Source organism: Meriones unguiculatus, chromosome 3 (genome assembly GCF_030254825.1).
Source record: "Meriones unguiculatus strain TT.TT164.6M chromosome 3, Bangor_MerUng_6.1, whole genome shotgun sequence".
Taxonomy (NCBI): Eukaryota; Metazoa; Chordata; class Mammalia; order Rodentia; family Muridae; genus Meriones; species Meriones unguiculatus.
The window spans coordinates 177349576-177365508 of record NC_083351.1 but is presented as its reverse complement, the minus strand read 5'-3'; the positions used below and the strand labels follow the sequence as shown (position 1 = coordinate 177365508).

The window sequence follows — 15933 nt, the reverse complement described above, 5'->3', positions numbered from 1 at the left end:
GAGGATGGAGGGACCCGGCATGTTGAGGCCGTCCACACTTTGGTCTTAGTGTGTATTAACCAGACTCCGCAGCGGCGCCTTAGCCACAGCCCTCAGTGAAACAGCGACGGCCATGGTGGCCAGCCTTGCTTCTTGATGATTAGGAGGAGGGGCATAGAGTGGTGAGCCCGGCACAAGCATCTTCACAAGTGTCTGTTGGCGTGACGCCATGGAAAGGCAGTTGTGGAAGGAGGAGTTGGGCTGGCAGGTCTAGAGGATGAGTCGGTCAAGCCCAGGCAGAATGGCAGCAGGGAGCAGGCCCAGAGGCAGGAGCAGGCAATGGAGGGTGCCTGGGTCTGGCACAGAGTGGACTGGATGTCGCACGAGGCCTTCAGTCTCAGCCTGCTCCCAGGGACATGCTCCCTCCCTCAGGCTGGGCCAGCTAAACTTCCCCAAATGGCACCACTGCTTGGGACCAAGTGTTCAAATGCCAGCGGTGATGGGGGCATTTCTCATTCAACCCACCATAGTGTGTGTGTGTGTGTTTGTGTGTTGCTCTCTAGAAGCTACCTTGTGATGACAGCTTTAGAATCAACTGAAAGAAATCTTGTTGCAAATTAGCTTTCCAGGAGCTTCCCGAACTTTGTCCTTCACTGATTTAACACAGCCCAACGCTGGGGCCCTTTAATACCGTTCCTCCTGTGGTGCTGACTCAGCCCTAAAATTATTTTGTTGCTGCCTCAAAACTGTAGTTTTGCTACGGTTCTGAATCGTGGTGTAACTATCTGAAATGTAGGACATCTGACATGCCATTCCTGAGAAAGGGCCGTTCACTCCCAAACGGGTCATGGCTCCCAGGTTGAGAACCGATGATTTAACATATAAATGGGCTCAAAACGCCCCCATGATGGAACCACAGAATTCAGGAGACCGCCCAGAACCTCAGGGGGCTGGCTGTGTCCATCTCCTTGATTCACAGCGAGAAGGGTTTACAAGGCCATGAGGGGCGTGTGCCAGGATCCAACATCCTGCAGGGCTTGGGGGCATCGCAGACTCTCGCCCTGTCTCCCCTTTGGGGGCATCACAGACTCTCGCCCTGTCTCCCCTTTGGGGGCATCACAGACTCTCGCCCTGTCTCCCCTTTGGGGGCATTGCAGACTCTCGCCCTGTCTCCCCTTTGGGGGCATCACAGACTCTCGCCCTGTCGTACCCCCCTCGCTTGCTGGCTTCTGTACATCAAACTTTAAGCGCTCCAAAGATAAACATTTTGAGTGTGTTTCAATATTATGATTGTTAATTTTCTGCTCTTATTAGCGTATTTCGAGCATTAGAGAGAGCCCCGATGCCTGCAGTCCTGGGCTGGACCTCGGAAGTCAACGCTGTGCTCTCTCACCAGAGCTAGTGTCCAGCTGCATTACTGGAAGCTCACTGGCTGGGTCCCCCAACATATTCTAACCCCCAAAATCATTTTCATTAAACAAGGTTTCTCTCTCTCTCTCTCTCTCTCTTTCTTCTTAAAGGAATTTTAACAAGCGCAAATTTGCTCTTGTAATTAGGCGAGTCAGCCTCGTGTCTTCCAGCGTTCGGAAGTACGGAATTCACCAGAACCCTCATAGCATTAATTAAAAAGAATTTATGTTTTTTTAATAAAATGCTTCATGTTTTAGCTCCCCTCTTCCTGCACCAACTGTGATTATGTGGGGGCTGAAGGGAATTCAGGTTAATATGTTGACACACTTAACAATGCCAGGTCACGCGGCACCACGCGCCTGCCTGCTTCGGTTCAGTACACCCCCTGACAGGCCTAATCATCCCGTGCCCTAAAGGCAGAGGGAGAGAGAGGATTTTAATTACTGCTCTGTATGCGAGTTTGCCAGCGTTAAATTGAGACATAATTAGGCCTCTGAATTTTAATAATTGTCCTAGCTAATTGGGCAGACAAGTGTGTTATGCGGCATGCCGTGATTAGATAATTAGTATTTCCAAATGACAAAATTGGGCTCTTGATTACAAATTCTACATGAAGGGGAAGGTAGCAAGCAGATCTTTACAAGTCTATTAAGGGAGAGTTTAGCGATGTGGTAATTTAACGTTCATTAGGAAGCCGCGTTTCACTCTCAGAGCCCGGTGTCTGGGACAAGGGCCTCTGGCCCACGCTGCCTTCCAGTTCGCCTGCTCCCAGAATGCTCTGCTTTGGGTTCTACAAGCTTTCCCCTCTCACTAGCTTAGTCGCCTTTACTGACCTTGGCGTAGGCAATGTGGGTTATAGCATGTGACAAGTCTGAAAAAGAATTCGTAGGATTTGGGAAGAAAGTAGAGAGGATATCCCCAGGTCAGGGACTTTCCACTGTGGCGTTCTCTTGAAAATAGCAGTTAATTGTTTATCCATTTCTTTAAGAAAGATTTATTTATTTATTATTTATACAATGTTCTGCCTGCATGTGTGCCTGCACACCAGAAGAGAGCACCAGATCTCATTATAGATGGTTTGTGAACTATCATATGGTTGCTGGGAATTGAACTCAGGACGTCTAGAAGAGCAGCCAGTGCTCTTAACCTCTGAGCCACCTTACCTGTTTGTTCATTCATTCTCCCCCAACCCGGAAAAAGCAGTCATTTCAGAATGTCCTGGAGCTCACTGTGCTGCCCAGACTGGCTCCTAGCTGCTGCTCAGCCTCCCACGGCCTGGGATTGTTAAGAATAAGCTCCCTTGCCCAGCATTCTTTCTTTAAACTACATCCAGAATTCACTTTCTAGCATTACCCCACTAAAATAGTTTGGGGGGAAAAAAACTAAATAAAAATTTAAAATTTTTGCCAGGCAGTGCTCTGTACCATATACTCTCAGCTCTGGAAAGGACGAGGCAGGAGGACCACGTAAGTTGGAGGCCACTAACTCAAGAAAGAAAGAAAGAAAGAAAGAAAGAAAGAAAGAAAAAAAAAAAGACCAATTAATCACTATTACCATTTTAAATTATAGGAGACTATATTGTTGGGATGAAGGCCATGGGCATTCAGGACTGTCAAGATCTGGATGCCCCAAAAGCATTGTCTGGAAGGCTTGGTCCTGTAGTCATGGTAACAGTTGGCTGGCTCCTGAGGGTGGTCGGGGCTGGCTCTCTCAAAACTGAGTGGAGTATTAGGATGTCCCCAGACTCAGGCCAACAGCGGTGGAGCCCACTGAGCCCTCCCCGGCTGTGAACCTGAAGAAATCTTTGCTCCCTCGTCTTCCTGAGTATTTGTCAATGCAGCAAGGAGCTAACTAATACCGTCTTCTCTTGCTTTGAGGGCATCCTTTAAGAGTCACGGGACCCTTTATAATTTCTGCCTCACTTTGTCCCTGGCAAAATGAATCTTCTCGGTTAAGATTGTTGACGGGATCAAACCAAATAGCTTACAGCGCGCTGTAAGTGTCAGTATGGAATCAGGAAAGGTGCGGGGAACCGGGGCTGGCAAAAAGCTGGGCCAGCCTTCAAACGAAACAATGCCCCGTGCTTTACCGTCCAGCCGGAACAGCTCACCAGCCCGGATCACAGAACTCACCCAGACGGCGGCTAGAGAGGGGACAAGACCCTGAGGCCCGAGGAGGAGGGGACACTGCGGGGGGGGGGGGTGGAGGCAGCAGTCCTGTGAGGCGCTGGGAAGGTCCTAGGGGGGGGCGGGAGGGCGAGGGGTGGTCCTCCCGGCCTGCGCCTTCGGGGTGGAGAGCGCCCGGTGGGGCCCGCCAGCCCCAGCCCTGCGGCTTCCCCCACCCCGGTGGGGCGGGCGTGGGAAGTCGCTGCGCGGCCCGGGCTGCTCCTGCCAGTTGCCAGCAGAAGCATCCCCGGGGAGGGAGGGAACTGTCGGAAGGGTCTCTCCGCCTGCCACGCGGTGCCGAAGCTTCTCTCCCTCTCTTCTTTTGAAGAAGTGCGTTTATGACTGATCGCTCAACACCTTGTTGGTTCTGATTGCAGAAAACACACCTTATAAATATATGATAACCATCCTGTAATAGAGAGTGTGACAATTTACTTCACAGCGCGTTTCGGGCTGCTAATTGATCGTTTCAGTCCAGGGACGATTTGGAATAAATTATAGCCATCAAAAGGATATCACAGCTCATTTTGGTGGAAGGGTTTCCACGTCGCTTCGCGTTCATCTCCGGAAGAGGGCCGATTACACCCGGCGGGCGGAGAGGCGGGGGTGGGTGTCGGGGGAGAGAGACCTGGGAGGAAGGCGGCCGGTGGGCGGAGCCGGGGGCGGAGCCTCGGCGGGGCGGGGCCTGCGGGGCGGGGCTCGGCGCGCGCCCGCTGCAGCTCCGCCGCCCGACAGCAGAGGCCTCCCTTCCAGGGCGGCGCAGGCTGAGCCCGGCGAGGTCCCCGCGCGGCCGGCTCGCTGTCCCCGGCCGCTGTCTCCCGCTGCAGGCGGCGGCGCCGGGTCTCGGAGGTGAGCGTGGCCCCCGGGGCCCTGCTTGGGGCGGGTGCTCGCTCGCTCGCGCGTGCGCGCGGGGAATCGCCAGCCTGGGAATCGCCAGCCTGGGCCCCGCGTGCGGCCGGGCGTGCGGGGCGTCGCGGGCGGGAAGGCGGCGTGGGGCGAGCGCGGCCTCGGGGGGCGCCCTCAGCCGCCTGCGCACCCACCCGGGTCTGGCCGGGCGACGGGCACGGCCCCGGAGCCTCGGGCGCCCCCGGGTGTGCGACCCTTGCCCCGGCCCGCGGCGGGGTCCCCCCCGCACCCGCTCCGCACACCCCCGGCTCACTCGTGTGCTGTTCCGTGGACGGCGGAGCACACTGGCCCCAAGCCCGACCCGCTGGATGGCGCCGGAATTGGGGGAAACTCGCTGTCCTGGTGTCGCGGACCCTCGACGGTCCCCAGCCCCGCCCCGGAGACGCACCGCAGGAAGGACTGAGTCCTCTCCTAGGCGCCCCTGAGCTGCCAGCGTGCCCCACGGCCGCCCTCTCAGCAGGTGCTCAGTTTTGTTGTGTTGTTTCTAGTCTTCTGTCATGCCGAGACCGTATGTCACTCTAGGACAGGGCTGTTTCAGTGGTGGCTTTGACAGCAGCCATCATCCCGAGCCATTAGAGATGTGAGATCTGTGCGTTCCGGAAAGACCGATAATACATAAAGCAGTTCTTGACACGGCATCTAGAAGGAAACATCTAAGGCTATCACCGAGAGGCATTTTAATTCACACACTAAAAATATTTTGTGGTTGGTTGACACCTTTCAAAATGTCGAATGAAGCAGGAACATTTAGCATTTTGTAGATATTTATCCATGTGCTCACCACAGCCCTCCCTCGGGAGGGAGGAGGCTTTCCTCTTGTTCTATCATTCATACAAAGTAAGGAGCAGGCAGGTGTTACGTGACGTCTTAAATACTCCACAGTAAGGTGAGGAGAGTTCTAGGAGACCAGATGTTCTCTAAAGCTGGAATGATTGGAAGAGCCAAGTCAAACTCAAATGCTTTAGGCTTGACAAGTCAGAGTTGTATTTCCACGGACCGAATTCGGGGAATGCCAGTTGTGGAGGTTAGTTTCACAGTGAACCCCATTTGCATTGACCACGGTACGTTTTCCCCCTTCCTCTATGCTATTCTTTAAGCGCTACTCATTATTTACCATCACAAGTATTCTACTCAATCCTGCCAATGAGCAGGGTCACTACAAACGTTTAATAGCTGTTATAATGTCACACATTATTTCCTGGGTATAAAAATCCCAAGCAATATTATTAAAGAGCTAAAAACTGTGATCTTTTATTTATACCAATGGAAAATTTATGCTGACCAAGGGAATAAAACATACGAGGAATCAGAAAATGTTCTCCAGCTTCTGTCCTCTCCAAGGTACCAGGAGTTCTGCTTCCTTAAACTTTGTAAACAAAGTGATTCATGAGTGAAAGCACTAAACGTTAAAGATTGAAGCCACTTACCAACTCAAAATAGGAATTGCGTACAATTTAGTCAAGCAAACAAAACATCCCAAGTGGTCACGTCCTTATCTGGTTAAGGTTAAATGGTTTAGCAGAAATGTGACAAAAACTCAGTATATTTACTCCAGTGACGTGTAGTTATAATTTTCCTATAGTGTCTGAAATCATTCTGAACAGTAATCCATCCTTGACCATCAAAAAAATTTTGTGTGAAATTTGAAAGGTATACTTAATGTAAAATTTTAAGTTCAATAATGGAAGAAGGTTATAATAATTTTATGCCTAACCCTTAAAACTGTCCTTTAGTGCTGAATTCAGTAACCAATCTATGACTGTAAACTAATGGAATGCTAAAACTATATTTTGACAACTCTACCATAACCTATACACATTGCTTGGCGTGTTCTTACTCAGCTCGCTATCTTGGAAGCTTGTCACATTGAAATGATACTTCTAGTACTGAAATAGCTCCTGCAGCTCTTTATTAGGAACTGGTAGGGGTTTTTTTTTGTTTTTGTTTTTTGTTTGTTTGGTTGGTTGGTTTTTTTTTTGTGCCCATAGCAATCTTGTTTTAAAAGACTTTGAAAAGTCATATCTTCCTTTAGTTCCTGAAGGACAAAGTATATGACCAAATCAGAGTAGTGTCATTTGAGGTCAAAACAAACTGAGAGGCAATTGGATTGCTTTCTTGGGTGGCTTTTAAATTAGTTCTACAGTTAGTTTACCAACATAGTTTGAAGAATGGCATCACCGTTGGATTCAGAGTGGTTACCGAGGGATAGTTTGAAGGGAAGTACTCACTTGGAATTATCAGTTGTCTTTAACTGTCAATGAGTTATTCATTTAAGAGTCAAGGACGTGTGTAGCAATATATTGGTGTATGCTATGGAGACAGATTCCTTCAGAAAGCTATAGTATGAAGGATTTGCTTGGGCCAGATATGTTACACATACCTTTAACCTCAGCACTTTGGAGGCAGAGGCAGTGGATCTGTGTGAGTTTGAGGCCAGCCAGGTCTAAACGAGAGAGTTTCTCGATCTATAGTGAGAGCCTGTTTAAAAATAATGATAGAATAAATGAAAATAACTTTGGTTGATTTTTGGATTTTATAAGAGTTTATAGTTCTGGCATAGTTTTAGAAACTTTATAATCTGTAGTTAGATTTCTAAAAAGTCATGATCTCACGGTTAAAATAGGGTTGTACAATAATGTTACACTAAATTGCTATTCTATATTTCTTGAACTATTAAAAAAAACCAAAAAATTCCTCAGCTATTCTTATACTACAACTGGGTCTACATTGTAAACTAAAACATTCATCATTTTTAAGTTTGTTATGAACATAAACCATAAGAGTACATATGTAGTAATCAGTGTGTATGAAAATGATAACATCCTACCTGCTGCAAAAGTGACGGAATAGAACTCCTAACCTGCTGAATCTAAGCTCTTAGGGTATTCAAGGCCCAACATAGCACAAGGTGTAGAGACAGCGGAGGAAAAGAGAATCAGAGGGGGAAGAAAAGACGTAGGTGATAACGGTCTTGAAATAGTTTAATTCTCTTGAAGGAAGGACTTAAAATTGCTCTCCTAAATCCTAGAAAAAAAATTAGAAGCTGCATAGATAATTCATATTCAACTCCAGCTGAGACTTGAGAGCCAAGGAAAGCATAAAAATATAATTAGAAGAAAAAATATAATTGGCTGAGTAAGAATCGTTACCAGAGTTCAGATCTAATACTTTTAGTATTATACAGAAGGCCAAGAGCTTATGAGCGATTACTGCGGTTGCCAGCGTCTTAGCTTCTGTTCTCTTGCTGTGATGAAACACCACGGCCAAGGCAATTTACAAAGGGAAGCATTAAATCGGGGGCTCCCTCACCGTTTCAGAGGGCTAGGGCATGATCCTCTTGGTGGGGAGCACGGTGGCAGGCAGCCAGGCAGGCAGGCACTGGACAGCAGGTGACAGCTCACATCTGGTCAGCAAGGTACAAGCAGAGAGAGCTGGGTGTAGTGACTTTTGAAACCTGAAATCCCACCCCCAGTGACACACCTTCCTCGTCAAGGCCACACCTCTAATCCTTCCCAAATAGTTCTGTCAAATAGGGACCAAACAGCCATGCACGTGAGCCTGTGGAGCCATTCTCATTCAAACCACCACACGCACTGATCAGGAAAGATCAAGGGAGCCAGACAAAGAAGAAGGGGCTTTTCTGTTTAGACAAGATGTTGCAGATTCGGATGCTTTTACACCTAGGATGATCAGCCACAAGAGACAGAAACAGTTTCAAAAGATCAGCCACCAGAGACAGGGCAACAGTTCCAAAAGAACAGGTAAACTCCCCCTTTTCCAAAAGCAGATTGGGTCTGAAGATTTACCAGATTTAAATTAGAAAAGGAAATGTCCTTATTCAGCTACATACGAAGTTTTGAATCTTCATTCAGGTCTGCTGTGGTAAACTGTTATGGAGCAGGGTTGTGTACCTAATACGCCGGTGACCAAGGTGAATAAATGCAATTCTAGACTTCCTTTCTGTGGAAAGCCCACTAGGAAAACAAGACAGCCTCTGTTAACACCACAGGGGACCTCCCGCAGCCCCAAGCCCCCGTATGGGAGCTGTGAGGAAACAACTGACAGTGATTTTAGCCTTTCTGTTCAGAAACCCTGACCATTATGCCTGCCTTTTTTTCTAGATTTAAGAGTCAATCAGATGTTTTTAAAATTAAAATTTTTAGTTTCTATAACTTCGCAGGTAAGATAAGTGGTCAGATAATAAATAAACTTAGTAGGTGCAGCTTGAAACCATCTCTTTGACATAGAGTTACTGACTTAAAGTTTACAAAATTCACAAGTAGATCCTAAATATAAAATAAGTAAGCCCTAAGAACTGCAGGAGCCCAAGTGGAAAAGTCCTTGTGCAGCAATGGAGGCTAGGCTTATCCAGTGCCAGCTCTGATAGTGGAGGCATAGTTTGTCTCTTCTGAAAGACACAGTGTATATTCTGGTAATACTCTTAAGTCTATTACTCCTGTGGCTGTCAGAATTTTGAGTGCTGAAACCCAGGCTTTGTAAGTTAAGGCATGGCTTGTTGCCTTCACAATATCTGGGAATTTCAAGCAAAGTGTAAGTGATGGTAAAGCAGTCTTAGAGTCTTGGGAGACTAGACTAGTTTTATCAAGGTGTCTAGAGACAAGTGACTGACACAAGACAGTTCCCTTCCCAGATTCAGAAGTACCTCGTCATATGGAGAGGGTTTTTTTCGTTGTTGTTATTTTATACATTTCCTAAAGACATGCACACATAAGGAAACTAAATAGCCCCTTAGCACCTTACTTCCATACCTGCAGCAATAGTGCTGAAGATCTGGAGAAAGCTCTCTGGACATGTCAGATTCTTTTCCTCACCAACTCTTCCAGCCCATTGCCACATTCATGGTGTCGAGAGCTGGAAGCTGGCACCAGGTCCACAGCTGCCTCACTCGCCCTATGAACATTTACTGTCATTTCCCCACAGCAACCCATTTCTGCTACAGAGCTAAGAGGCCATTTAAAAACAGACAAACAAAATGTTAGCACAGACTTGTAATTCCAGCGTGTGGAACGTGATACAAAGTCAAGTTAAAGGCAGGCCTGGGTTACATGAGCCAAAACCAACTTCCCCACAATTTGCATCTTTTGTTTTCATTGCCTCTTACTTCTCCTTGGGTACCAAGAAGGCACTAACGATGCAATGGGCAGAGTGAGTTCCCTCCATCTCATAGAAACACCAGCACAGATTTGGGGAGGATCACTGGTTCCTTCCGGCATAGAGCTTGGCTCCTGGAAAAGCAAGGAGAGTGGAATGTCTACAGCGTGTCTCTGCCCACCTTCTGCTGAGCTTCAGGAGCAGGCCTACTGAAGAAGAAAAGCAGCAGCACCTGTTTCAGACGTCATGATTGGAGGGGTGTTTTCTAGGAGTCTGGTGAGAATCCTGTGCACAGTGTCATTTCATTGACTGACGCCGGGTGAAGACTGGGATTTTTGAGCCAGGACAGCGAAGTCACTGTAGAAAGGGGAGCTCTGATGGTCTGTGCTTGAACCTTAAACTTTGTGCTTGCTAGCTGAATGGCTTCAGTGGATTCTCTGTGTGTGTATGTACGGGTGTTCTGCTTGCGTGCATGTCTGTGCACCGCCTGTGTGCCTGCTGCCCTTGGAGGCCAGAAGAAGGTGTTGGATCCCCTGGAATCGGAAGTGCAGATGATGATGGGCTGTCCTGTGGGTGCTGGGAACTGAACCTGGGTCCCCTAGAACAGGGTGCTATTAACCTCTGAGGCACCCCTCCAGTCCTTTGGTGAATTTCTCAATCTTCCTGGGCCTTGCTTTGTCTAAGGATGTGATAATGATGGTATATGCTTTGAAGGATTGTGCATGAAGTGAAGGATTGAGCAAAGAGAACTTCAGTAGTGTTTGGAGCATGGGGGAGATAGCTCACAAATAGCAAAATCTCCTCCTCATAAAGTTTGTGCTGTACCTGGAGGGGTCTATTTAAAAGAAAACTGGCAACAGGGGCAGAAAATTGTGGTGCCGACTGATTTCTTGTATATATTGAACAGTTGAGCAGTTGGCCAAGGAGTAGAGTGATAGCCTGAGGTGTCAAGACAGATCTGGACTGTTTCTGAGAGTGTGGGGAGTGTGGAGGGCAGCTTTATAGAGCGGGAGTGAGAAGGCCGCATAGGGAAGACACAGTATAGCAGAGGCGTGAGGATCCCAGAGCGGAAAGTACCAGCCCTTAAACAGATTCTCATCGTAAGCGTGCCTGCTCTGCCAGGATCTTGACTGGACCAGCTCTGACTTATTTAGCTTCAGTTCCTGTGGCCCTCAGATGGACGCAGTTGTGCCCATTCCAGTAGATTGAAGGAATTAAGTGAGAGGATGTTTGGAAATGGTGACGCGGTGCTCAGTACCTTCAGTAAACTAATTTATGTGATGCCTCCAAGGGACAAGGAGAGCTAGTCTCTTAACAAGCTGCATTGCCCTCCTGAAGGAAAGTAGTGGATCAGCCAGAGAGGCCGATTGTCGCCTGAGGGGATGGGAGAAGGCTTGAAGCCAACCTAAAGATCCAGAGCTGTTAAGAGCCAATTAGAACTATCAAATGCTTTCAAGTAACGTGGAGTTTAGAGCAGTTAGTCTGCACTCGGAAGACTATCAGAGAAAGATGTGAGCTCGTCTCTGCATGTGATCATGATCCGGATAGGACGGAGTCCCGGTTACTGCACCTTGAACCACTCGGCTTCAAGGTTGGCGCTGGGTTGTGGGGTGCTGACGTCTGTTTGCTTTGCTGGGTTGTGGGGTGCTGGGTCTAGTTGCTTTGCTGGGTTGTGGGGTGCTGGGTCTAGTTGCTTTGCTGGGTTGTGGGGTGCTGGGTCTAGTTGCTTTGTTTGTGGATCTTGACATTCAGTGGCAGTTGTTCAGAGGAAGACTCTGGCAGCTCTGGAACTGGGAAAGTGAGCTCACTCCGTATCTAGGCCCTGTAACAGGTGTGAAGGCACAGATTCTAAGTCAACCCTGTGGCGTGCTTCAGCTTGTAACAGCCCTTCGCAGTGCTGTTTCCCTGTTCCCCGTGCTCACTAGGAGAGTGTGTCCACCTCAGCGCAGGAAGGTGGGAGACAGGAAGGAGGACAGGAGACTAGATCCGTCCTAGTGTGGAGTGTGAGGTTAGTCCTTTGTAACGGATACTTTGGGATAAACACGGACCCAGCTGGGCAACTTTGAGGAATTTATTTCGTGGTGCTTTACTTTGATGATAAAATTTTATTTTCACTTTGGGATTAAGAAACTACTTAATTAAAAATACAAATTCAAGAAACAGGGATTCTAATGTAATTTTTTTCTCGTCATGTTCTCTCCCCATTGTTCTGTTTATGTCTATGCTAGTTTGTAGTGAGAGGTAGATAATTGTGTTTTTAGAGAAAATTGCACTGATTATATGGACTTCAGTATTTAAAATATTAGGAAATCCTAACTGTGGCTAATAGGGAAGGATAGCGTGGCCTGTCGCTGGCTGCCTGACCTTTGCTGTCCTCTCATTTTGCTGCAAGGGCAGCTTCATGCTCATAGCTTGGTGTGAGGTTTCGAGGTATCCGAACTGTGCCTTGGAAGATGTGCGTGAAAGGGGATTATATGCAGAGGCTGACAAGTACAGGAAGGAGATAAGTGACAAAGGAAAAAGTAGGCTTTGAGGTCAGAGGCGAACCAAACTGGCTTAGTCCTGCTGGCGCTGAGCAAGGGCAAGGAGGTAGAGTTCAGCTCTCTCTCCTGAGGTTAGTGGAGGCACCTGCTGGGCTGGGGAAGGAAGAAAGAAGGGGCAGGGTGGCTGGGCAGAGATGCAGCTGAGACACTTGTATCCTGTCCCTCGGGGGTCCTCGTTCTCTCATCCTGAAACATAATGCTATCAGAAGCCTGACCTGAGAGAAGAGTGGGAGGAAGCAGGAGTCCCTGCTTCCTAGTGGACAGTTTATGAGGTTATGTGGATTTGGCGTATCTGACATCCATGCCACCGTAACAGATCATCCAGAAGAGTCCCTGGCTGACACTGGGGCAGATGTTTTGGAGCAGAGACAGCCCTGGGAAGAGGGTCTTTGTGTGTGTGTGTTGGGGGGGGGGGTGTGTGCTAATTTGGCTGAGGGGCCTTGTCAGCCTCGTGGAGAAAGCCTCCATGAAGGCCGCAGCCTGGTCCCCCTCACAGCCTTTGCCTTCTGCTTCTGAGGGGAACCGTTTTCTCTCCCTGCCCCCTTTCAATTAAATGAATTAATTACCAGGCGTTTAACTTTTTGCCAGACTCTTTCATTATACCCAGAGTTGTTGCTGAGTGGCAAAGGGAAGTAATAACATTCGCAGTGAGGGGCAAATCCTGTTAATGAACAAATTAAAGTTCAAACAGTGATTCAAGTTCACAACCTCTCCATGGCTCTTCCCTTTAATAAGAGTTGTGCATGTTACTTTCTAGCGCTTTTCTCCCTTTTATTACTTTTTAAGCTTTTCATCAATACTGCTGGGGCATATTCGAGGCTCCCAACCTTTCAGCCCTGACAATGACTGGAGCAGTTATAATCCTGTCTTAATTTGGCAACTTTTGTAAAACACATAAAGGGCTCAGGGTCACCTTTGGTCACCAGGGCGCTGGGTTCCTGGAGCTTCCACCTCCTGCCAGGACTATGGGCCACTTCTCTAGTGTTCTGACCCCCCCTGACAGTGAGGCGCAAATGACTTAATTCCCCCCCCCCCCCCGCCACCCCATTCCCCTGCAGCCGTGGCTGAGCAGTGGACTGCTGGCAGGGCCCTTGTCTCCCTGGGCCTCATTTCCAGCCCTCCCCCCCCACATGCTGCAGGGAGGGCATCTGGGAAGGGAGGAAGGCCGGTGTACAGGAGAGCAGACCTGAGGCAGGAGGGTGCCCGGCACACTCCCTACCCAGCGCCTCGGGCCGCACTGGTGGCACCTGCTGCTCAGGACCCCGGTCCTCTCAGTCCAGGAGAACAGCCTGGGAAGGGGCTGCTGGCTCGCACACGCTCTCTCTCTACTGTGGATTGCGTGGGGGTCCTTTCCACCTCAGTGCAGTGTGGCTAGATATAATCACCATGACAACTGCAATCTCCGAGCATACACATAATAGAGATGAAATAGACAAAAGATTAGCATGCCATGAAAAGTACAATAAGTTTCTTATTTAGCATTTAGATAACTGTCTTTCCTTCGGAGCAAGCTTCAAAGTTGAAGCCAGTTTAGACCAAGAGGATTAATTCTCTCTCCCGCATGCTTCATTGAATCCCTCATTACCAAACTTTGTCTGTATTGATGTAAGATTTGATTGAAGATTAGAGCATTTAGCAAATCTTGCTTTTCTGCATGTATCAGGTTCTTTCAAGCCCAGCTCACGGTGCCCAGTGGTCAATACCCTCACTTTTATCCTGTGTGTGCTTCATTTAAACTTAATCAACTCCGTCAATGAACTGGAACAGGGAGACGTCCCTGTGGTAAGGATGTTGTGCTTTTGTGGGATAATTCTTTGCTCTTTCCAGATCTGTTGGCGCTAAACCTAAAATTGCACTATGATGAACTTTTTTTTAATCAATATGATAATGACAGTTGGGCCCGAACGCGGAAGGACGTATCGCCGAGCAGATCTGGCTGCGTTACCTAAACAACCTGTGCTCCTGCAGCCGTGCAGCCCCTTTTGTGTGGCTTTAATGCCTCTTCTTCCTGACGCTGACTGCCGCTCGGGCTGGAAAATGATACATCTTTGTAGAGCAGGCTCATATGTCACCGGAGAGTGAAGCAGACCGAATGGCTGTGTGAATTATCTGACTTGCTGCAGTGAGTTATTTGCGCGGTTTCCCTACCTAGTCAACAAGTTCCTAAGGTATAGTAGAGATCAATCAAATGTGACAGCCTTCGTGGGAAGGCTTTACTGTGTAAATCTGCTGCACTCGTCCTGGCCAGGCCGGCCCTGGCATCTGTATATCATTTTTATACTGCTACCAGTAGAGCAATTTCAAAAGTATTTGCAAGGAAAATGCGTGTCCCCATCTGTTCCTGGAAGCATAAATGTGCCACCTTCAGAGGGTTTTCACTGGTAATCATATCTTTAATGATCAACAGACTAGTGATATATACCTTTCCATAAAATGGGGTTTTCTTCACTTTATTGTGATTGGCTAGAATAAACAGCTTTTCCATATGTTAGGGAGATAAAATATAAGATTAGCAGAAGTCGTTTGTTGGGTAGTAAACAAAAGAAACAATTCATTCCCAGTAATCTTTGAAAAGAAGCAACGACAAAATTAAGTTGCAATAACAGCATTCGAGGCCCCACATCAGGGAAGCAGACCCTGCTCCTCCTTGGAAAAGGAGCCGTTTAAGGGCAGAAATGCAGAGGCTTCTGGGGGCCCTGGGGGCTTACTGCGGAGCCAGGGGAGGGAAGCAGAGCTTGTTTGCTTGGTCTGTCTCTCTCGCCGAGTCTGTCCCCCCACTCCTTGGTCCCCACCTCCAGCATCCTGGGTAAGTTAGGGGTGGTGTTCAGAATCAGGAGGGTGCCCGCAGGGCTTACAGGGAAATGGAGGTTGTTCATACACAGGCTTCCTGCAATGCAGATTCCTTTTCTCCCCTGGAAAAGGGAGAGCATACAGGCGGGGAGGGGCTTGGGGACCCTGTGGCTGTCTCCCAGGGAAGGGAAGCTCTCAGCCCAGCCCACCCTTGTAGGTAGGTCTACAGACGCACAGCAGAGCTGACCACGTTCCCTTCCCTCGCCCTGTCTCCTGACTTTACGGCACAGGGCCGGGTGTCTGCTGCCTGATGCAGCCCCTTTCGGAGGGGGGAGCCACTTTGGCCAAATCTGGAATCTTTTCCCTAGGTGACCACCTGCCAAAAGGCTCACAGTACCCCAGCTTCCCGCTACCAGTGAGAGCCGAGGACCCAGGGAGCACAGCAGGGCCAGGCGGTGGCTGGCGGCTGCAGTGTGCTCTGCTGCAGGCTTCTTCCCTCAGGATGGCAGGGAGGAGCAGGGAGCTACATTTTCCTTCTGTCCACCTCACTGCAATCCCACAGAAGTCTCTGCTCTCCTTCTTCCACAGGAGGCTGTAGCAGCAATGAGAGCATAGTAAGCAGGCAGGACCTGGGGAAAGTCCCTGAGAGAACTTAGTCCTAGCGTGTCTTGACATCAGACCCAAACAAAGCTGAGGAGCAGCCACAAGATGATAGGAAAGCATCATATCCAAGGCCATCACCAGAAAAAGATGAGGTCAGCCACAGTATAGAGATTGCCCTTTTAAAATCTCTCCTGATTTTAGGCTGGGTTATATGTAAGCAGGCCTCAATTTAGAAGTTCAGATTTAAAATTTCTAATTTACTTGACTTTGAGCCAAATTTATTCTGCTACTGCACTTAAAACCAAGAGACAGGGGAGCCAAGCCTTGCCCCATAGTGCCGGTTTACGTGAACTGGCTTATGACAGGAGCTCACACCATGTACTGTGACATAAAACTCATGTTCCTTAAAGAAGGGGAATTCCCCA

General features: G+C 48.5%; 1 long non-coding RNA gene across 1 annotated transcript in view; it reads left to right on the top strand.

The window, feature by feature from the left end:
* The first annotated feature begins 4257 nt into the window (after positions 1–4257).
* Positions 4258–15933, top strand: part of LOC110549081 (uncharacterized) — a 26858-nt gene continuing 15182 nt past the window's right edge. The window contains exon 1 of the long non-coding RNA XR_009590997.1: positions 4258–4403. This is a non-coding gene — a long non-coding RNA (uncharacterized LOC110549081). The remainder of the gene's footprint in view (positions 4404–15933) is intronic.